The sequence below is a fragment of the Giraffa tippelskirchi genome, chromosome 5 (assembly GCF_054371585.1).
Source record: "Giraffa tippelskirchi isolate mGirTip1 chromosome 5, T2T-mGirTip1v1.2.pri, whole genome shotgun sequence".
NCBI lineage: Eukaryota > Metazoa > Chordata > Mammalia > Artiodactyla > Giraffidae > Giraffa > Giraffa tippelskirchi.
The window spans coordinates 145,255,563-145,278,461 of NC_137279.1; the positions used below are offsets into that span (position 1 = coordinate 145,255,563).

At 42.5% G+C, this 22,899-nt stretch overlaps 2 protein-coding genes across 3 annotated transcripts in view; both read left to right on the plus strand.

Moving 5' to 3' along the window:
- The window catches only part of SLC44A5 (solute carrier family 44 member 5), a 471,569-nt gene that overhangs the window by 14,464 nt on the left and 434,206 nt on the right, over nucleotides 1-22,899 (plus strand). The window contains exons 1-5 of one of the 2 annotated variants that reach the window (XM_081490170.1): nucleotides 639-3,002; nucleotides 3,653-4,510; nucleotides 4,889-5,005; nucleotides 5,820-5,938; nucleotides 8,252-8,415. The gene's annotated coding sequence lies outside the window, so the exon portion shown is untranslated. Of the gene's footprint in view, nucleotides 1-638; nucleotides 3,003-3,652; nucleotides 4,511-4,888; nucleotides 5,006-5,819; nucleotides 5,939-8,251; nucleotides 8,416-22,899 lie in introns of those variants that run through there. The other variant, XM_081490175.1, reaches the window with a different exon arrangement.
- The window catches only part of LOC145506175 (uncharacterized), a 33,895-nt gene continuing 30,415 nt past the window's right edge, over nucleotides 19,420-22,899 (plus strand). Inside the window, exon 1 of the mRNA XM_081490197.1 lies at nucleotides 19,420-21,795. The gene's annotated coding sequence lies outside the window, so the exon portion shown is untranslated. The remainder of the gene's footprint in view (nucleotides 21,796-22,899) is intronic.

Consider the following 22,899-nt stretch of genomic DNA (forward strand, 5'->3'; position numbering starts at 1 on the left):
GACCTGTGCTCACAGTTTTCATTGGCCTGATCTTTGGCACAAAGAAGATTAAGGACAGAAGAACCCTCACTGGCTTGGGTAACAGCTACTGGGACTCAGCAGAGAGTGGAGCCTTTGGGACATATTGAGGAGTAGCCTCTCCAGAGTCCCTCAATTGTGCCCACTGCTGCTTGCCTGTTCGCAGGGGTTTCTAGGAAACAAGAAACGAGAGATTGTAAAGGAATTAAGATTTTGTTAGGCATATGTCCCTCCAGCCATAGGAGCGAGGACCTCCTACCTTAACCAGAGGTCTTCTCGAATCTGAGAAGACTCAATCTCGAGACTGAGCCACGTGAGCTTTCTGCTGAGTTCTTTTTTCACTGTCCCTGTTTCTAGCACGCTGGGCTTCTTGTCACTTCCCTGTGCTGGGTTTTCTTCAGGTTCTGCTTCTACCATGGGAGCTTTCGCCGAGTTGGGCTCCTGCTGTGCTTGGCCTTCTCCTTGCAGGGGCCAGCACCGAAGTTGTTTCAGCCAGGTTAAATCCGAGTCATGGCACCATACATGTCAGGGGAGTGGGTAATTTCCTTGGTTCTGTCTCATCACAATAAAAATTTGAAGTGACGGATGTTAAAGCCCGTGGTGTGTCACAGCTCTCAGACAGATCAGTGTAGCAGCTCTGTGTTACAGCTCAGTTTTATTTAGAAAATAAAGGAAACTACATCCTCGAGGCATGAGGGCATGCTGACCCAAAAGACACAAAGAGAAGAGAGAGCAAGAGAGAGAGCGCGCGCAAGAGAGTGCACGTGCAAGAGTACCGGCCCTTTGGCTCTTCTTTTCATATGTTTTTTCCTCCCCTTGGGCCTGCCCTATGTAAATTGGGCCAGCCAGGAGCCTGATGTCCTCACTCTGGTCCTTGGACCTTCGTTTGTTCTATTTTCACAAGCTTTTCCCTTTCTTGTCTTTTAGCCACCGCCATTCTGGACTTCTTTCCCCTATTCTGACTACCTAACAGGTGGCAAGAATACACAGTAGAATTATACAAAAAATATCTTCATGACCCAGACAACCACAGTGGTGTGATCACTCACCTTGAGCCAGACATCCTGGAATGCGAAGTCAAGTGGGCCTTAGGAAGCATCACTACAAACAAAGCTAGTGGCAGTGGTGGAATTCCAGTTGAGCTATTTCAAATCCTAAAAGATGTTGCTGTGAAAGTGCTGAGCTCAATATGCCAGAAAATTTGGAAAACTCACCAGTGGCCACAGGACTGGAAAGGGTCAGTTTTCATTCCAATCCCAAAGAAAGTCAATGCCAAAGAATGCTCAAACTACCACACAATTGCTCTCATCTCACACACTAGCAAAGTAATACTCAAAATTCTCCAAGCCAGGCTTCAACAGTACATGAACTGTGAACTTCCAGATGTTCAAACTGGATTTTAGAAAAGGCAGAGGAACCAGAGATCAAATTGCTAACATCCGTTGGATCATCGAAAAAGCAAAAGAATTCCAGAAAAACATCTACTTCTGCTTTATTGACTATGCCAAAGCCTTTGACTGTGTGGATCACAGCAACCTGGAAAATCCTGAAAGAAAGGGGAATACCAGACCACCTGACCTGCCTCCTGAGAGATCTGTATGCAGATCAAAAAGCAACAGTTAGAACGGGACATGGAACAACAGACTGGTTCCAAACAGGGAAAGGAATACGTCAAGGCTGTATATTGTCACTCTGCTTATTTCACTTATATGCAGAGTACATCATGAGAAACACTGGGCTGGATGAAGCACAAGCTGGAATCAAGGCTGCTGGGAGAAATATCAATAACCTCAGATATGCAGATGACACCACCCTTATGGCAGAAATTGAAGAACTAAAGGGTCTCTAGATGAAAGTAAAAGAGGAGAGTGAAAAAGTTGGCTTAAAACTCAGCATTTAGAAAACTAAGATCATGGCATCCGGTCCCATCACTTCATGCCAAATAGATGGGGAAACAATGGAAAAAGTAAGAGACTTTATTTTCGGGGGCTCCAAAATGCAGATGGTGATTGCAGCCATGAAATTAAAAGATGCTTGCTCCTTGGAAGAAAAGCTATGACAAAACTAGACAGCATATTAAAAGGAGAGACATTACTTTAACAACAAGGTCCATCTAGTCAAGGCTATGGTTTTTCCAGTAGTCATGTATGGATGTGAGAGTTGGACTATAAAGAAAGCTGAGTGCCGAAAAATTGATTCTTTGGAACTGTGGTGTTGGAGAAGACTCTCGAGAGTCCCTTGGACAGCAAGGAGATCCAACCAGTCAATCCTAAAGGAAATCAATCCCGAATATTCATTGGAAGGACTGATGCTGAAGTTGAAACCCCAATACTTTGGCCACCTGATGCAAAGAACTGACTCATTAGACATGCAAAGACCCTGATGCTGGGAAAGATTAAAGGCGAGAGGAGAAGGGGACAACAGAGGATGAGATGGTTGGATGGCATACTGACTCAATGGACATGAGTTTGAGCAAGTTTTGGGAGTTGGTGATGGACAGGGAAGACTGGTGTGCTGCAATGCTTGGGGTGGCAAAGAGTTGGACATGACTAAGGGACTGAACTAAACTTGATTCTTGGTTTAAGTCTCTCCCTTTTTTCATGTCTTCTGGCCATCTTACCATGGACCAGATGTATGGGTTTAAGATTAATGATCACCAGTTGTTTTTCCCTCAAGCATATGGAATAGAATTTAATTACTGCCCTTCCCTGGATCCATCGTGCCTATAATCCATCAGACCAAAGACACATTCCTGGAATTAAGAACAATGGAGTGGGATATTTACTGAAAACAAGACTCAGGTCTCAGAGTTCTACACAGACTGCCTAGTAGTTTCTACCTCATCCTCACCTTTAACAACACCCTCAGTTCAATACAAAAGAGGATGCTGAGTGAGAGAAGAGTTAGTTATGGGAGATTACCAGGAAAAGCACAGTCAACCTGGATGACTGTGATGAGGGATTACATCCTTGCCCTCTCCATTGGTAAAAATTTCTAGAAATTTGGTCACCCTCCTCTTCCAGGTGTTGAGAGGGAGTTACTGTTATTGTTATTTATTTGCCAAGTTATGTCCAAATCTTTTCCCACCCCATGGACTGTAGCCTGCCAGGTTCTTCTGTTTGTGGGATGTCCCAGGCAAGAATAATGGAGTGGGTTGCCGTTTCCTTCTCTATGGGATCTTCCCAACTCAGGGATGGAACCCATGTCTCCTGTATTGGCAGGTGGATTCTTTACCACTGAGTCACCAGGGAAGCCACTGAGAGGGAATGAAAAATGAAAGTGAAAGTTGCTCAGTCATGTCCAACTCTTTGCAACCCCATGGACTGTACAGTCCATAGAATTCTCCAGGCCAGAATACTGGAGTGGGTAGTCTATCCCTTCTCCAGGAGATCTTCCCAACCCAGGGATCAAACCCAGGTCTCCCGCATTGCAGGTGGATTCTGAGAGGGAGACACCTTACAGAATCTCCTTACAAAAGGAGATTTTCCTTACAAATATTCCTTGCAAAAAGGCAACTCCTGCTTGGTTCTCAGGTCCTTTCCCCTGTCTGCTGTTATTCAGAAAATAACCAGCTTGAATCACTTAATATGCCAAGGACACATATTTCAGGGTGGCAAATTCTGCTCCCCTACAGTCTCTTTCAGGAAACATTATTGCTGCAGCCCACAATGATCTTTTCTACTCAAATCATCAAAGCATCTGTTATCAAACCAAACTTTGGTCTGCTCATCTGCCAACCAGCAACACCAACTTACTGACACAGGGTTGTAGTGAAGGAAAGTACAGTGTTTATTGAAGGTCCCAGCAAGGAGTACAGACAACTCAGGCTCAAAAGACCCGAGCTCCCAGAGCGTTGGTTGGTGGTGAGATAACAGAGTGGTGTTCCAGCAATCTTGTTCTCAGTCTGAAGTTATGAAATTCCACCTGGATAGGTGTCAGTAATGCGTTGGGAGCTGCGTTAGGCATTACTGACAGATAGGGGCCTTAGTTCCTATGTTGTCGTTGTTCGAGTTGCTAAGTTGTGTCCAACTCTTTGCGATCCCATGGACTGTAGTCCACCAGGCTCCTCTGTCCATGGGATTTTCCAGGCAAGAATACTGGAGTGGGTTGCATTTCCTTCTCCAGGGGATCTTCCTGACCCATGGATCAAACACAAATCTTCTGCATTGGCAGGCAGATTCTTTACCGTTCAGCCCCAGGGAAGCCCCTCAATTCCTGTAGAAGAACTCAAAGATACACTGTCATGTATCTCCCTTCAGGAGTAGCAAGGACTCCACTTTACTGCTGTACTATTTTTTCTTGGGGCTTCCCAGGTGGCTCAGTGGTAAGAATTCACCTACCAAACAGGAGACAGCTTTGATCCCTGGGTCAGAAACATTCCCTGAAGAAGGTAATGGCAACCCACTTCAGTATGCTTGCTTGGGAAATCCTATGGACAGAGAAGCCTGGTGGGCTACAGTCCATGGGACTACAAAGAGTTGTACCCAAAGTAGTGAGTAAACAACAATTATTTCTTGACTACTTTTTCTTTGTTTCTGCATTCCCTTTCTTTCCTGATTAGTAACTGTCTGAATCTGCCTTCTGGAACTCAGGAAAGGTCTAGAAGTTTGCAGTCTTTTTCTACAAATAAGAAACAGAGGACAAGGAAAACCTTTTGTACCCAGGAGGGCCTGCTCAGTTTCACATTTGTTAACTTTAATTTCTATGACATTTACTATACAACAAATGTGTCCAAGACTCTATTTCTAATGAGTCAGAATTCAGATTCAGTTCTGTCAAATGCTCTTACACATCTGCTTATTTACTTTATGAACAAAACTTGACTAAAAAACACACACAACCTAAATTTTGGGAATTATGTTTTCTTCAGGGCACTACTGAAGGATATAGCCCTCAAACAACCTCTCAACTCTGAGGAACTGTTTCAAAGAAGTAAAGAAGGAGGCAGGATAGATAGAAGTTTTTGCAGAAAAACAAAAAACAACAGGTAGTTGAACATCAAAAGATTACTGCTAGTTATAACCCAGATGTCTCAAGTTAATGAATTTTGTGCTTTTCTACAGTATGGGCTCGCTGAAATTATTCCTTTGATATGCACCTTAACTATCTAGGACCAATATCCTGTTTTTCCCCACCCTGAATCTCCTCAGGGTATACCAGGTGACTCCAGAGGCTGATGGCTTTTTAACTGCAACATTCTTTGTTTACTGAAATGGCAGGCGACATTCTTTGTGCACATTACTTTGGGAAATCTTTACAAATAGTATCATCGAACATTTATGGATAATTAACAGTGCATCAGATTTTAATGTGTTTTCCATGAATACAACAATTTAATTCTTTCAACAGTCTCATGAATAAGGAGCTGTGATCATTATCATTTTATGTATGTGATAATAGTACAGAAAGTTAAGTCTCAACTGGCAGAACTAGAATTTGAACTCAAGTAGTCTGAGTCCAAAGACTGTATTCTTAATAATCACTTATTCATACATTGCATTTAACAAAACTTTGCTGAGCAATTACTATGTGCCAAGCACAGTGCACAGTGCTGGGAATTTAAAGATAGAGAAGTGCATGTACCTTTTTTAGGAGCTTGGTATTCTAGAATAAACAAGAAACTTTTGTCTTTGGCATGAAAGTTATTGACCATAACTACCACCATCACCAAACAATAAGAACAGTGAGAACTTGCTTTTTCCCAGGTACTGTCCCAAGTATTTTGCCAGCATTAATTCACTGACCTTCCAAACAATCTTACAAAGTCATTCTTCTTCTTCTTCTTCTTCTCATTTTGTCAGATCAAGAAACTGGGACCAGAGATGTTAGGATGTTAAACCCAAGCCAAGAAATGGAAGATCTGGCTTATGGACACAGCAAATCTGGCTCCAGAACGCAAATGCCTAAATGAATATTACCTGTGAGTGGAAGAATTTCAATTTTTCTGGAGCATAAACAAATGGTATTATATTTTGTATAATTAAAAAAATTGACTTTAGACAATTCAGGAACTTGCAGCCTACCATGCTCTTCCGTCCATGGGATTTTCCAGGCAAGAGTACTGGAGTGGGTTGCCATTGCCTTCTCCGTGGAGAAATGATAGTCATTCTGAAATGAGATGCAAGAAAGTGCAGTTACTAGAATGGCCAGCAGAGGGTGAAGGGAGACAGGCTTTGTAATGTAATGCTACATGAAAATGGGGTAAACTGTGCAGAACTGATAATCGCTGAAGTCCCCTCTTGCTCTAACATCCTCTGACAGTGATACTTGTCTGAATTTCATTAGATCAGGGCAATATAAAACACAAACCAAAAAAGGAGTGGTCTCTTCTCAAATATATGCAGAAGAGATACTTATCTGATTTAACATGGTGTTTATTTGAGGGTTTATTAAACGTTAGTTAAGGCCTTCTCTAAAGAAATAAGTGTAAGATGACTCATATCCTTGAGGAACTCAAGGTCTCCCTGAAGAATTAAGATAAATAAAAATTTGGAGGATGATACTAAACATCATACTAATAGTTTTAGAGGAGTTCAGAGACAAGGAGAAATTAATGGGGTTGAAATGGAGCTGAACCACTTCATGGAAAAGGTAGCCTTATTCTAGTACTGAAAGGTGGGTAGTATATTTACAGGTAGAAAGGAGAAAGGGGGAAAAAAATTGGTCCTTTCTTAAAATTAAATTCAGTTTCTCAAGCATTTATAACCTGTTTTCAGTGAGCAAAGTGCCATCCTAGGCACTGTGGAGAAAATAAGAATGGGTGATACAGTTTCTGCCTAACAGAAATCACAAATACCCTATCAGTAATAACATAAGTCAGGATAATGTTGACAAATAACAGGGTATGGTAGAAAAACAACAAGATGCTCTATTGGAGACCCCTAAAGCTGACAACAAAATGATATATTCTTCTAATTTTAAAGACAGGTACCAGACCATTCATGTAGAACATTCTAAGTATATGGTCCTAAACTAGTTCTGTCAGCTTTTTAAAAGACAAATATTTATATTACAATCAGCTAAGACTACTGTCTATTACTTTTTTTTTAAGTAGCTCAGTTGGTAGGGAAGCGCCAATAAAGCCCATGCAACAATAAAGACCCAGTGCAGCTAATAAAAAAATAAACACAATTTTAAAAAAGAAAGAAAGTGATGGACAGTAGTCTTAACTGATTGCAATATAAATATTTGTCTTTAAACTTTGCTTTTTGCTTTGCTTTATTGCTTTTTTATTACTTTGTGACAAGCCAGGACTTCTGTCTCTTGCTGTGCACGGAATTCTCATTGTGGTGATTTCTCTTGGACTCTAGGGTGTGTGGGCCTCATAGTTGAGGCACAAGGGCTCAGTAGTTGTGCTTCCTGGTCTCTAGAGCACAAGCTCAATAGTTGTGGTCCATGGGCTTAGTTGCTCCGAGGCATGTGGGATCCTCCCTGACCAGGGATCGAACCTGTGTCTCTCCTGCATCTTCACCACTGAGCCACCAGGGAGGCCCTAGTTCTGCCAGTTTTAGCTGTTCACTCACTTTCAGTCTACACACAAAGCTGAGGTTGAAGAGAAAGAGGTTTCTTTGGAGAAGAGGTGACAGAGTACTTTGCATTTCACTCACCTTACTACTCCGTCTGGAAGGGGAAGGAGAAGAATGTATTCCTCTATAGTAGAAATCCCCTAAACAGATAGAAACTTCTAGGCACTCAGAACTTGCTCAGAGAAGAGGCATTTGCTAGGTGCCAGTATGGCAAGAATTTCAGAGTCTTGGAGAATGTGGCTCTCTGCATAGCAGAATTATTGCCTTCTGTTGGGCTTCCAAGGTAGCACTAGTGGTAAAGAACCCATCTGCCAAAGCAGGAAACATAAGAGATGCTGGTTCGTTCCCTGGGTCAGGACACATAAGAGATGCTGGTTCGTTCCCTGGGTCAGGACGATCCCCTGGGGGAGGGTATGGCAACCCACTCCAGTATTCTTGCCTGGAGAACCCATGGACCGAGGAGCCTGGCAAGCTAGTCCATGGAGTCAGACGGAGTTAGACATGACTGAAGCGATTTAGTACCCTTGCATATTGGTGTTCTAAGTTGTTTCTGGATGTTGACATGGCTGGTATGAGGTCCACATTCTTTTCCAACCTGGAAAACTGGCAGGCTGCCAGTTCCAATGAACTTTGAATGAACTTCTGTGGAATGCATTTAAAGCATGGGGAGCTGCATCCTCTGACCTCTTTTTTATTTTTATCAACAGCAATGTATTTACTGCTTTGGGAGTAAACAGGAGTAAAAGAAACCTTGAATAACAAAAAAGAAAGAAAGCTTGAATGGAGGCCAAGCTGTCTTTTTACCTCTTCTCAAACTTGGACCTGACAAACTGCCCTGTATGACTGCTACTGCTAATACTGCTACTAAAAGGTACAGAATATAATAGATGCCTCCTCTTCTCAAATCAAGGAGAATTTTTTTAGGGGGCTACTTAGTGAGTTTTATGCACATCTTTAGGAATGTGAGGGTCTTATCAATGATTATTCTAATGGTGAGATGCTGTGGCTGGAACGGCCCCACCTGGTAGCTGAACACACAGGTGGCTACGTTGAGACTGGGCTGTCCTTCCTCCCATAGCAGGATAAAGGTGTATGTTTTTGAGGTTTGGTAAGGACTCTGTGGAAATGATACTAACCATGTGTGCTACCTGAGGAGCAGGAACAGAGAATAGGTTCCAGAAATCCAGGAGCCAGACAGAAAGAAGGGCAGACCAGGCAACCACGTAATTTATAAAGAACTGACAAAAGTACCCCATCGTAAGCAATTACTACTGCCACCTAGAGGGCCCCGCCAGTAGATTACAACTGTACCTCCACAAAACTGTGCCGCATGACCCTGGTGGGGCTTCCCTGGTAACTCAGACAGTAAAGAATCTGCTTGCAATGAAGGAGACCCTGGTTTGATCTCTGGGTCGGGAAGATCCCCTGGAGAAGGAAATGGCTACCCACTCCAGTATTCTTGCCTGGAGAACCCCATGGACAGAGGAGCCTGGCAGGCTATAGTCCATGGGGTCCCAGTGTTGGACACCTCTGAGCAACTAACACACACACACACCCATCCATTACTTACCCTCCCACCCTCTAGATATTAGAAACGGCGACTAGAAAATTGGTGAGATGGAGCCAGGAAAGAAGACAAGCCAGTTTTGACCTGCTACCCCACATGGGTTAGAGGATGTTGTTGTTCTTTAGTTGCTAACTGTCTGACTCTTGCAACCCCATAGACTGTAGCCTGCCAATCTCCTCTGTCCATGGGATTTCCCAGGGAAGAATACTGGAGTGGGTTGCCATTTCCTCCTCCAAGGAATCTTCCTGACCCAGGGATTGAACCTGCATCTCCACCCTGGTGGGTGGATTCTTCACTGTGGCTTAGTGGCTAGAAGAAATTTAAATTAGAATGGGTTTGGCGTTTGAAATTACACTCAATAGAGCTATTTTTGTGCTTTCTAGCTTTTTTAGTTCTAATACAGTGTTACATGGTTCTCAGTTTTTCTGAGATTTGCATTCTCCCTTTTAATCTTCAATATTGCTTTACACTTTACTTTTAAAAATTAATTTTATGTTCTCATTAATGTCTGTATGAGGAAGAATATTTTCTTTTTGGGGCTCTGCTAACTTCCAGAATGCTTTCTTCATCTGTGTTCTCCTTTCTAATATTTATTTATTTTTGCCAATATGTGTTTGCAAAGTTATTGTGCCCTTTCTTTTCATCTTTTTTATATGGCATATGAGCAGCTTCTATTTGCTTTGCTACAGTGCGGATGAATCCCACTTGCTTAGCTATTACCTTAGGTTCACACAGGAGGGAAGAGCTCAGCTGTGGCTGTGTACAGCCTTTGTTGGGAGACCTGCACTCTGCCCTCCTGGGATTTCATTAAATGTTTCCTATGCTAAACTCTGTCCAGACGCTGGGGTTTGTTTCTATCACACTAAGAATATCAATGTGTTTTGGATTATTCCTGCTGGTCATCTTGGAGCCCTGACTTCTTTGTTTCCCTTAGAGAAGGTAATCTAAAATTTTGTTTTGTTTAGTTTGTTTGTTTGTTTTTTACTGGAGTCTCTACTCCAGTGTTATCAATTTTTCCTTCCCACAAACACCCATTTCTTCCAATCAGCAATTTCTCTTCCTCCCAACCCCCACTCTGTCTTCCTCTGAGGAAAAGATGAGCCAAAAAGGAGAGTTTTGCCCTGTATCAATAATACATGTGTAGGTTACTTCCCTTCAAGCATTAAGAATGCCTCTTCTCTACTTTCCCTCCCTCAGAGACTCTTGTCCTAATTATTCCCTTTTTTTTTTCTTCCTTTCTGCTAAATCCCCATTTATTGTTGGAAATAATTAACTCTGGGTGTTTATGATTGTTCTGCTATCCTCTGCATTTTCCACCAGCTGAAAGAGAGTCAAAGGGTTCCCTTTTCTGGCAGGACAAAGAGGTAGTTAGGGTAAAACTTTGCCCCTGTTGCAAAGTTCTCTGTCTTCATATCTCATCTGAATCTCTCTTTCCCAGGTTTCAGGGCAGATTGGGAGGGTGGTTTAAAGTTTTCAGAATCTTGTTTATTTATCTTCCCTACATAGTTTGGAGGATGATGTTAAAAGTCTTGCCATACTGCTCCGAGCTTTGTTCTGTAAATTTTTGGAAACTTGTGTATTTTTCTTTGATAGTTTCCAATTTTTGAAGGTTATGACATGACCTTTCCCCTTGTTTGATGGCGGTCGATATGTTTTTGCTGCTTTAAAAAGTTGCTTTTTTCCATTAACTATTCAAGTAATTAAGCTATGTGGAAGGGAGATTTTTAGATTTGATTGAACTCTAGTATCTAAATCTTAAACTCTCATTCCCATTCATCAGTTGTATAAATCAAAGGTCATAGTGTTTAAGTGAGTTACTTGAAACACAGCTTGCAATATCAAAGAAAGTGACAGGGAAGAGCCATGATTTGAATCTAGACCTCTTATCCTTCAATCACTATTCTATTCTGGAAGCCAATGAAGAGTAGTCCGGAGTTTTAAATTAAGTGACTGATGAAATGAGACATGCATTTTAGGTTAAGGAGGTGGCAGGTGGTCTTACAGATCTGTGAGATGAATTTATAGAGAGGAAACTATGAAAGCAAGGAAACAAGCTAGGAAGGAAGGTTTTTATAATATCAGATATAAAGCAATGAGGGCCTGAATTGAAGGGGAACCTCTTTTTTTGGTCTCACAGTTTGTGGGACCTCAGATCCCCAACCAGGGATTGAATCCACACCATTGGCAGTGAAAGCTCAGAGTCCCAGTCACTGGACTGCCAAGGAATTCCTTCATATCTTAGAGTTTTGAGTTTGGTCATCAGGGTTAGTTCCAGAATGCCATCAATATTGTCTCATACAATCAAATGTGTAAAAATTTTGTATTAAACTTGGGAAACGTTGGATTAGGTAACAATGGAAGGAATCTCTCGTAGTTTTTTTTTTTTTTTTTTTCAACTGCTTACTTGGGATTCCCTGGTGACTCAGACAGTAAAGAATCTGCCTGCAATGCGGGAGACCCGAGTTTGATCCCTGGGTCAGGAAGATCCCCTGGAGAAGGAAATGGAAACCCACTCCAGTATTCTTGCCTGGAGAATCCCACGGATGAGGGAGCCTAGCGGGTTGCAGTTCACTGGGTGGAAAAGAATCGGACACGGCTGAGCGACTTCACTTTCACTTGCATGTACATCAAATTGGTTCAAGTTACTGTGTTTCAGTTTCCTTATATTTAAACTGGAGAAGTTTAATCAGATGGACTGTAAGTTCCCTTCCAATTCATAGTAGACACTCAGAAGCAAGAGAATGATGTCAGCATCCTAAGACAGCCCTCTTTTTGTCCCCTTCCTTTTAAACAACTTAATTAGGCATCTATCTAGGGATTCAACACAATACTTAAAGGGGCCGAGGAGGAGTCTTGCCCATCTGCGCACTGGGTAATAGGCAGACATACCTTGATGCCAGCAGTGGAGCTAACAGGAGCTTGTGAATTAGCCATAGTCCCTCATGATCCTGGTGGAGGAACACCAGGATAGACTTAATACAAGTCCAACCTTCCTAAAAAAAGATTCCAGCTCTTCATTTGAACAAAAAAGAATATAAGTTTTGATGTATCGCAGAGAAGAAGAGCTTTGCCTGGCCTCCAAAGCAGCACAGCTGTGAAGCTGAACTAGCAGCGGTGACCTATCCCACGGAGGAAACGGGAGAATGGTGGGTGAGTGCCTGGCTACCTCAGCTATGTGGAACACTGCTGGAGAAGCCGGTTACTGTCCTGTGGCACCCAGAGCATTCAGGTTGGACCCCCATGACTGGGGGGAGGGAGAAGATCAAGAAGGGGGCAGAAGGGAATATCAAAGGGCATTAAGGGAGTGAGATTCCTGCTGACTACCATCAGGACTCCGGCAGGAAGCTCACTCGTGAGCCGCTAGAAAAACCTCATCCAAGGATAGCCCAACCTGGCCCATGGGCACCGTCAAGGCCCCGAGAGCTAAACCAGCACTTCCCCCACACTCTGCAGCTGACTCCTGGTGCCTGCTCCTCAGTACAGTAGAGAAAGCAAGCTCACCTGAACAGGGAGTCCCTTCAGAAAACTGGCCCGTGTCTGTGGGCAAGAGAGAAACCACAAACTTGAGTTTTAGCGCCACCTTCTGGAAAACAAAAGGAAGGTTGCCAACAGCCAGCCTACTGAGTTTTAAGAACCAGAAAAGACATACAATTTAAGAATTCTGCCACAAGAGGGAGCAAGAAGAGTGAAGCAGGTATATCCATATACGGCTGGAAAAAGCAGCTCACGTAAGCAGGACCAACAAAAAAATCTTCCACCAGAAGTCAAAAAGTAAAGTTTTGACGTATCTGCCTCCTCAAAGGCAAGAACAGAAATGCAAAACCCTCAGGAACATGAACAATCAAGGAAACTCGTTATTATCAAAAGATCACCATAATCCTCCAGAATGCGAATTCAAAGAAATGGAATTTTGCAATTTATCTGATAAAGAATTCAAGGTAGCTATTTGAGGAAACTCAATGAGTGACCAAAAAGTACGATTCATTGAAATCTGAAAAACAATACCTGAACAAAATGAGACTTTTAGTGAAAATGGAAATTACTGAAAAGAACCAAACGGAAAGTCCAGGGCTGAAGAAGTCAATGAACTTAATGAAAAATGCAATAGAGGGCGTCTACAGCAGAACAGACCAAAGATAGAATGAATCAAGGATCTTAAAGGATGGGAACTTTGAAATAATCCAGTCTAAGGAGAACAAAGGGAAACGAATGCAAAAGAGAGAAGAAAGCCTGCATCATCTATGGGACATCACTAAATGTACAAATATTAGAGTAATTGAAGTTCCAGATGGAACAGAGGGGAGAAAGGGGCAGAAAGGCTATTTAAAGAAAAAAAATGGTTGAGAATTTCCCAAGCCTGGGAAGAGACTTAGACATACAAGTTCACAAAGCGAATAGATTATTCCATTATCTCAGTGCAAAAAGGCCTTCTCCAAGGCACATTATAATGAAACTGTCAAAAATCAAAGACAAGTATAATTTTAAAACCAGCAAAGGAAAAAAAGGTTGTAAACTGCAAAAGAACCTGCATTAGGCTATCAGTAAATTTCTCAGCAGAAACCCTATAGGCTAGGAGAAAGTGGAGTGATATAGTCAAAGTTTTAAAAGAAAAAAATGCCAGTCAGGAATACTTTATCCAGCAAGCATGTCCTTCAGATATGAACCAGAAAAAGGACTTTTCCAGACAAAAACTTTCTGAGAGTTTATCCTGCCTTGCAAGAAATGCTGAAAGGAATTCTTCAAGCAGAAATGAAAAGATTCTAATTAGACATGAAAACATATGAAAATACATAGCATACTGGTAAAGGTAAATATACAGTCAGATTTAGAAGGCTAATTCTGGGCTTCTTCATGGCTTAGTAGTAAAGAATCTGTCTGCCAATGCAGGAGACATGGGTTTGATCCCACATGCTGCAAAGCAGCTAAGCCCATGGGCCACAACTATTGAGCCTGTGCTCCAGAGCCTGGGAACTGCAACTACTGAGCCCACAGGCTGCAACTACTGAAGCCCGTGTGCCCTATAGCCCATGCTCCACACAAGAGAAGCCACTGCAATGAGAAGTTCGTGTACTGCAACTCGAGAGTAGCCCCTGCTCTCCACAACTAGAGAAAAGCCTGTGTAGCAACGAAGATCTAGCACAGCCAAAAATAAATAAATAAACATTTTTTTAAACTTAAAAAAAGACTGATTCTGTAACATGAGGTATGTTAACCATTTAACTACAGTACAAAGGTTAAACACAAGTTTTAAAAATAACTATAGCCACTGTAACTTAACAAATACACAATATAAAAAGAGATAAATTGTGACATCAAAATCATAAAAGGACAGAAGCAAAAAAGTGAAGCTTTTATACGCAATTGAAGTTAAGTTTCTATCAGGATAAAATGGATTATTTTATCTATGTTTTGGGTAAGTCTCATAGTAACCATGGTCTTCCCCAGCGGCTCAGTGGTAAAGAATCTGCCTGCAATGCAGGAGACTCATGTTAGATCCCTGGGTGGAGAAGGTTCCCTGGAAGAGGGTATGGCAACTTACTCCAGTATTCTTACCTGGAGAATCCCATGTACAGAAGAGCCTGGCAGACTACAGTCCATAGGGTTCCAAAGAGTGGGATGTGACTGAAGAGACAAGCATGCACATGTGATCACATGGTAACCATAACACAAAAATCTATAATAGATTTATACAACATAAAGAGAGAAGAATTAGACATACCACCATGGAAAATTACCAATTCACAAAGGTAGGAAGGAGAAAAAAAAATAGTGGAAATACAAAAAAGTCAGAAAGCAATTAGTAAGACATCATTAGAGAGTCCTTAAACATCAATCAGTTTACTTAAGTTCAGTCACTCAGTTGTGTCTGACTCTTTGCAACCCCCATGGACTGTAGCACACCAGGCTTCCTTGTCCATCAACAACATGTTCAAACTCATGTCCATCAAGTCAGTGATGCCATCCAACCATCTCATCCTCTGTTGCCCCCTTCTCCTCCCACCTTCAATCTTTCCCAGTATCAGAGTCTTTTCCAATGAGTTAGTTCTTTGCATCAGGTGGCCAAAGTATTAGAGCTTCAGCTTCAGCATCAATCCTTCCAGTGAATATTCAACTCTGATTTCCTTTAGGATTGATTGATTTGATCTCCTTGCTGTCCAAAGGACTCTCAAGAGTCTTCTCCAACACAGTTCAAAAGCATCAATTCTTCGGCGCTCAGCTTTCTTTATAGCCCAATTCTCACATCCATACATGACTACTGGAAAAACCACAGCTTTGACTATATGGACCTTTGTCAGTAAAGTCATGTCTCTGCTTTTTAAAATTCTGTCTAGGTTTGTCATAACTTTTCTTCCAAGGAGCAAGGGTCTTTTAATTTCTGCAGCGATTTTGGAGCCTCCCAAAATAAAGTATCTCACTGTTTCCATTGTTTCCCCATCTATTTGCTATGAAGTGATGGGACCAGAGGCCATGATCTTCATTTTTTGAATGTTGAGTTTTAAGCCAGCTTTTCCACTCTCCTCTTTCAGTTTCATCAAGAGGATCTTTAGTTCCTCTTCACTTTCTGCCATAAGGGTGGTGTCATCTGCATATCTAAGGTTATTGATATTTCTTCCTGCAATTTTGATTCCAGCTGTGCTTCATCCAGCCTGGAATTTTGCATGATGTATTCTGCGTTTGAACAAGCAAGGTGACACTATACAGCCCTGATGTACTCCTTTTCCAATTTGGAACCAGTCCATTTTTCCATGTCTGGTTCTAACTGTTGCTTCTTGACCTGCATACAGATTTCTCAGGAGGCAGGTAAATATCAATAATTACCCTAAAAGTAAATGGATTGAACTCAATAATCAAAAAGCACAGAGCGACTGGATGCCAAAAAAACTCAAGACCCAAATATATGCTGCCTACAAGAGACTTCAGGGACTCCCTAACCTAATCCCGAAGTGCCCTGTCTTTCAGTCCTATCTTTTACTGCTCTGGAGAAGGGAATGGCTACCCACTCCCGTACTTTTGCCTAGAGAATTCCATGGACAGAGAAGCCTGGTGGGCTACAGTCCCTAGGGTTACAAAGAGTTGGACACAACTGAGTGACTAACACTTTCACTTTTCACTTTACCACTCTAGCCAAGGAGTTGTTCATCAATAAACAATGAGCTAAGCTCTCATTACAGTGGTTAAGCCCAAAGTCTCCACCCTAACGGACCATCTAGTTTAGTAGGGAGATAGACATCCACACAGTTTACCAAGATATGAGGTAAATAAAATAAATATTAATGATAAGGCACAAAAGTCATGCTATGTAATGCACAAAAAGAAGCAATTACTTGTCAGTAGGAGATTGGAGTGAATACCACATAGGCTAGGCCTTAAGGGATAAATAAGACTCTATTCCTTAAGGTGAAGATGAAAAGTAGAGTATTCAACATAGAAGAAACAATGTGAACAACAAATATGAACATACATGACATATTTAAGGAATTGTGAAAAGCACAATTTGATTAGAACATTAAGTGCTGAGGGCAGAGTAGAGAGAGAGGGGGCTGGAAAGGTGAGCTGGGGCCAGAGAGTAGACAACTTTGCGGGACATGGAGAACTTGTACTTTGTTAAATAAGCTTTCGGAATAGAAGAATAATATTCTTTGCTTTGTGTAACAGTAACGTAACCAAGGCATTTGTGAGTGTGGAGATGAATTAAGGAGATAAGAGAATGGAGGCAGAGAGACCGATTAAGCTTCAAGGAAAAGAAAAGATGAAAAAATTAACACTGGGTGTTGCTAGTAACAGAGAAAAGGGGCCAGGCTACTGGAAAATGATCTTGCAGAAACCAAAAAGATTTGACTATAAAGCCAGGCTGGGGGGATGCACATCGGAGAGGAATGGAATAAAATTTATCAAAAACCATATACCTAGATTACTTTCTTCTGGCCCACTTTGTGCATGGCTTCAGTGCAGAGCACAAAAGGAAGAGTGACGCCAGAGGAGGTTAGAAACAGTCATAGGTCAGATCATTCCCATGTTGGCATGTTGAGGATTTGGATGTTCTTCTACAAGAAGTGGAAGCCCATCGCAAGGATTTTAGTAGTCGAGTGAGATGATCAGTTTCCTCCCTTCACCCTATCCATCCTTATTCTGGCTAGAATCCGTAATACATTATTTTCTCTTCAACTTCTTATCCTCGCAAAACCTTCTTACAAAGCATACACTAAAGATCAATTTAATTGCCTGCTTTCTCTGGTCTTATGCATTGACTGAGTAAAATAAATTAATTCCCAGCTTGATTCTCCTATACATACATTGTCTTCAACACTGTTTCGCCATAACAATGCTCAGAATTCTTTCAGCATCTCTTGTTATCTCTTTCTCTTAGACTCCACAATAGGTATGCCAAATTGTTCTATTCTTCTCAGATGTTCTTCCCCACAATTTACTCCCTCAAACTAAGCTTTATCTTATCTCCTGCAGAAGCTGTTAGAAATTTTCTCAGCATCCTGCCACCAATATCTGCAAACTTACCTGCACTTACATTCACTTGTATCAGTTAAAAAAAGTGACTGCACCTGGAGAAGGAAATGGCAACTCATTCTAATATTCTTGCCTGGAAAAGTCCATGGGCAGAGGAGCCCGGCGAGCTGCAGTCCATGGGGTTACATGACTGAGCACGTCCACGCGTGAAGGTGGAGAGAGATGGGTTGGTAGCAATAAACTGGTAGAACTAAAAAAAAAAAAACAACGGACTGCAAATATAAAAAAGCACAATAGCAGTTTAAATTATAAAAGATTATGTTTTCTTTCGTTTTAAACTTCTTTTTTTAAAGAAAAGTTTCTTGCATGAGACAGGGTGCTCAGCATTACCTCTGGAAGCCCAATTGCCTTTGAAGGGATGCCAATAGATGGACTTCTAGCAGGTATTGTGTGCCTGTCTCCCACCCTAGTGGGTTCACTGAGAGTGCTGATGTTGCACATGTTGTAGGAAACATGGACGATGAAGGCCTGAATATCTAGAGGGAGTGGTTATTATACAGTATTTCCCTCCCTAGGGCCAAGTATTTTCTGGTTGTCCCTCCAGAAGATTGTAGAGGCAACATTGTGGGCCTGGACAGGGCTCAGGAAAAGAGCATGAAACAGGAGGGAAGGGGGCAGGGCACAACTTTTGAAAAAATGACATAGTGCAAGGGCATAACATAAACTGATTAAAATCAATTGGGTCCAAGATGACAAGTCAAATTCAAGTAAAACTTAATACCCAATCTGTAAGCTAAATGACATACCCAGAGATGGCAGGACAGCTCCAAGGTGCTGTCAAAAGAAGGTGGAGTGGGTGGTTCCCCAATGGGTGGGATGATTCTCCCACTCATTAGCATATGAATTCACCCAGCTCGCAAAACCTAGACCCATTCCATGACCAGAGCCCTTGCCCTCTGCGATGGCCCACACCCTGCAGAGTGTGCTTCTCTCTGAATCCTAACAAATCCACCTCTTACCTATTGCTGTGTCTCTCACTGAGTTTTTGCAATGAGACATCAGAGCCTGAGCTCCATTAGGTCCTGAAGCCAGGCATCATGAGTTTTGGATGGACTCAAGTCGCGGGAGAGAGGAGCTGAAGGACAGGGAGGAAAAAGCAGTGGGAAAAACATGCCAAGGAATCCACTTCATAGCCTGGCAGAAAATCTGCTAAATACTTGACCTGTGCTCACAGTTTTCATTGGCCTGATCTTTGGCACAAAGAAGATTAAGGACAGAAGAACCCTCACTGGCTTGGGTAACAGCTACTGGGACTCAGCAGAGAGTGGAGCCTTTGGGACATATTGAGGAGTAGCCTCTCCAGAGTCCCTCAATTGTGCCCACTGCTGCTTGCCTGTTCGCAGGGGTTTCTAGGAAACAAGAAACGAGAGATTGTAAAGGAATTAAGATTTTGTTAGGCATATGTCCCTCCAGCCATAGGAGCGAGGACCTCCTACCTTAACCAGAGGTCTTCTCGAATCTGAGAAGACTCAATCTCGAGACTGAGCCACGTGAGCTTTCTGCTGAGTTCTTTTTTCACTGTCCCTGTTTCTAGCACGCTGGGCTTCTTGTCACTTCCCTGTGCTGGGTTTTCTTCAGGTTCTGCTTCTACCATGGGAGCTTTCGCCGAGTTGGGCTCCTGCTGTGCTTGGCCTTCTCCTTGCAGGGGCCAGCACCGAAGTTGTTTCAGCCAGGTTAAATCCGAGTCATGGCACCATACATGTCAGGGGAGTGGGTAATTTCCTTGGTTCTGTCTCATCACAATAAAAATTTGAAGTGACGGATGTTAAAGCCCGTGGTGTGTCACAGCTCTCAGACAGATCAGTGTAGCAGCTCTGTGTTACAGCTCAGTTTTATTTAGAAAATAAAGGAAACTACATCCTCGAGGCATGAGGGCATGCTGACCCAAAAGACACAAAGAGAAGAGAGAGCAAGAGAGAGAGCGCGCGCAAGAGAGTGCACGTGCAAGAGTACCGGCCCTTTGGCTCTTCTTTTCATATGTTTTTTCCTCCCCTTGGGCCTGCCCTATGTAAATTGGGCCAGCCAGGAGCCTGATGTCCTCACTCTGGTCCTTGGACCTTCGTTTGTTCTATTTTCACAAGCTTTTCCCTTTCTTGTCTTTTAGCCACCGCCATTCTGGACTTCTTTCCCCTATTCTGACTACCTAACAGGTGGCAAGAATACACAGTAGAATTATACAAAAAATATCTTCATGACCCAGACAACCACAGTGGTGTGATCACTCACCTTGAGCCAGACATCCTGGAATGCGAAGTCAAGTGGGCCTTAGGAAGCATCACTACAAACAAAGCTAGTGGCAGTGGTGGAATTCCAGTTGAGCTATTTCAAATCCTAAAAGATGTTGCTGTGAAAGTGCTGAGCTCAATATGCCAGAAAATTTGGAAAACTCACCAGTGGCCACAGGACTGGAAAGGGTCAGTTTTCATTCCAATCCCAAAGAAAGTCAATGCCAAAGAATGCTCAAACTACCACACAATTGCTCTCATCTCACACACTAGCAAAGTAATACTCAAAATTCTCCAAGCCAGGCTTCAACAGTACATGAACTGTGAACTTCCAGATGTTCAAACTGGATTTTAGAAAAGGCAGAGGAACCAGAGATCAAATTGCTAACATCCGTTGGATCATCGAAAAAGCAAAAGAATTCCAGAAAAACATCTACTTCTGCTTTATTGACTATGCCAAAGCCTTTGACTGTGTGGATCACAGCAACCTGGAAAATCCTGAAAGAAAGGGGAATACCAGACCACCTGACCTGCCTCCTGAGAGATCTGTATGCAGATCAAAAAGCAACAGTTAGAACGGGACATGGAACAACAGACTGGTTCCAAACAGGGAAAGGAATACGTCAAGGCTGTATATTGTCACTCTGCTTATTTCACTTATATGCAGAGTACATCATGAGAAACACTGGGCTGGATGAAGCACAAGCTGGAATCAAGGCTGCTGGGAGAAATATCAATAACCTCAGATATGCAGATGACACCACCCTTATGGCAGAAATTGAAGAACTAAAGGGTCTCTAGATGAAAGTAAAAGAGGAGAGTGAAAAAGTTGGCTTAAAACTCAGCATTTAGAAAACTAAGATCATGGCATCCGGTCCCATCACTTCATGCCAAATAGATGGGGAAACAATGGAAAAAGTAAGAGACTTTATTTTCGGGGGCTCCAAAATGCAGATGGTGATTGCAGCCATGAAATTAAAAGATGCTTGCTCCTTGGAAGAAAAGCTATGACAAAACTAGACAGCATATTAAAAGGAGAGACATTACTTTAACAACAAGGTCCATCTAGTCAAGGCTATGGTTTTTCCAGTAGTCATGTATGGATGTGAGAGTTGGACTATAAAGAAAGCTGAGTGCCGAAAAATTGATTCTTTGGAACTGTGGTGTTGGAGAAGACTCTCGAGAGTCCCTTGGACAGCAAGGAGATCCAACCAGTCAATCCTAAAGGAAATCAATCCCGAATATTCATTGGAAGGACTGATGCTGAAGTTGAAACCCCAATACTTTGGCCACCTGATGCAAAGAACTGACTCATTAGACATGCAAAGACCCTGATGCTGGGAAAGATTAAAGGCGAGAGGAGAAGGGGACAACAGAGGATGAGATGGTTGGATGGCATACTGACTCAATGGACATGAGTTTGAGCAAGTTTTGGGAGTTGGTGATGGACAGGGAAGACTGGTGTGCTGCAATGCTTGGGGTGGCAAAGAGTTGGACATGACTAAGGGACTGAACTAAACTTGATCCTTGGATTAAGTCTCTCCCTTTTTTCATGTCTTCTGGCCATCTTACCATGGACCAGATGTATGGGTTTAAGATTAATGATCACCAGTTGTTTTTCCCTCAAGCATATGGAATAGAATTTAATTACTGCCCTTCCCTGGATCCATCGTGCCTATAATCCATCAGACCAAAGACACATTCCTGGAATTAAGAACAATGGAGTGGGATATTTACTGAAAACAAGACTCAGGTCTCAGAGTTCTACACAGACTGCCTAGTAGTTTCTACCTCATCCTCACCTTTAACAACACCCTCAGTTCAATACAAAAGAGGATGCTGAGTGAGAGAAGAGTTAGTTATGGGAGATTACCAGGAAAAGCACAGTCAACCTGGATGACTGTGATGAGGGATTACATCCTTGCCCTCTCCATTGGTAAAAATTTCTAGAAATTTGGTCACCCTCCTCTTCCAGGTGTTGAGAGGGAGTTACTGTTATTGTTATTTATTTGCCAAGTTATGTCCAAATCTTTTCCCACCCCATGGACTGTAGCCTGCCAGGTTCTTCTGTTTGTGGGATGTCCCAGGCAAGAATAATGGAGTGGGTTGCCGTTTCCTTCTCTATGGGATCTTCCCAACTCAGGGATGGAACCCATGTCTCCTGTATTGGCAGGTGGATTCTTTACCACTGAGTCACCAGGGAAGCCACTGAGAGGGAATGAAAAATGAAAGTGAAAGTTGCTCAGTCATGTCCAACTCTTTGCAACCCCATGGACTGTACAGTCCATAGAATTCTCCAGGCCAGAATACTGGAGTGGGTAGTCTATCCCTTCTCCAGGAGATCTTCCCAACCCAGGGATCAAACCCAGGTCTCCCGCATTGCAGGTGGATTCTGAGAGGGAGACACCTTACAGAATCTCCTTACAAAAGGAGATTTTCCTTACAAATATTCCTTGCAAAAAGGCAACTCCTGCTTGGTTCTCAGGTCCTTTCCCCTGTCTGCTGTTATTCAGAAAATAACCAGCTTGAATCACTTAATATGCCAAGGACACATATTTCAGGGTGGCAAATTCTGCTCCCCTACAGTCTCTTTCAGGAAACATTATTGCTGCAGCCCACAATGATCTTTTCTACTCAAATCATCAAAGCATCTGTTATCAAACCAAACTTTGGTCTGCTCATCTGCCAACCAGCAACACCAACTTACTGACACAGGGTTGTAGTGAAGGAAAGTACAGTGTTTATTGAAGGTCCCAGCAAGGAGTACAGACAACTCAGGCTCAAAAGACCCGAGCTCCCAGAGCGTTGGTTGGTGGTGAGATAACAGAGTGGTGTTCCAGCAATCTTGTTCTCAGTCTGAAGTTATGAAATTCCACCTGGATAGGTGTCAGTAATGCGTTGGGAGCTGCGTTAGGCATTACTGACAGATAGGGGCCTTAGTTCCTATGTTGTCGTTGTTCGAGTTGCTAAGTTGTGTCCAACTCTTTGCGATCCCATGGACTGTAGTCCACCAGGCTCCTCTGTCCATGGGATTTTCCAG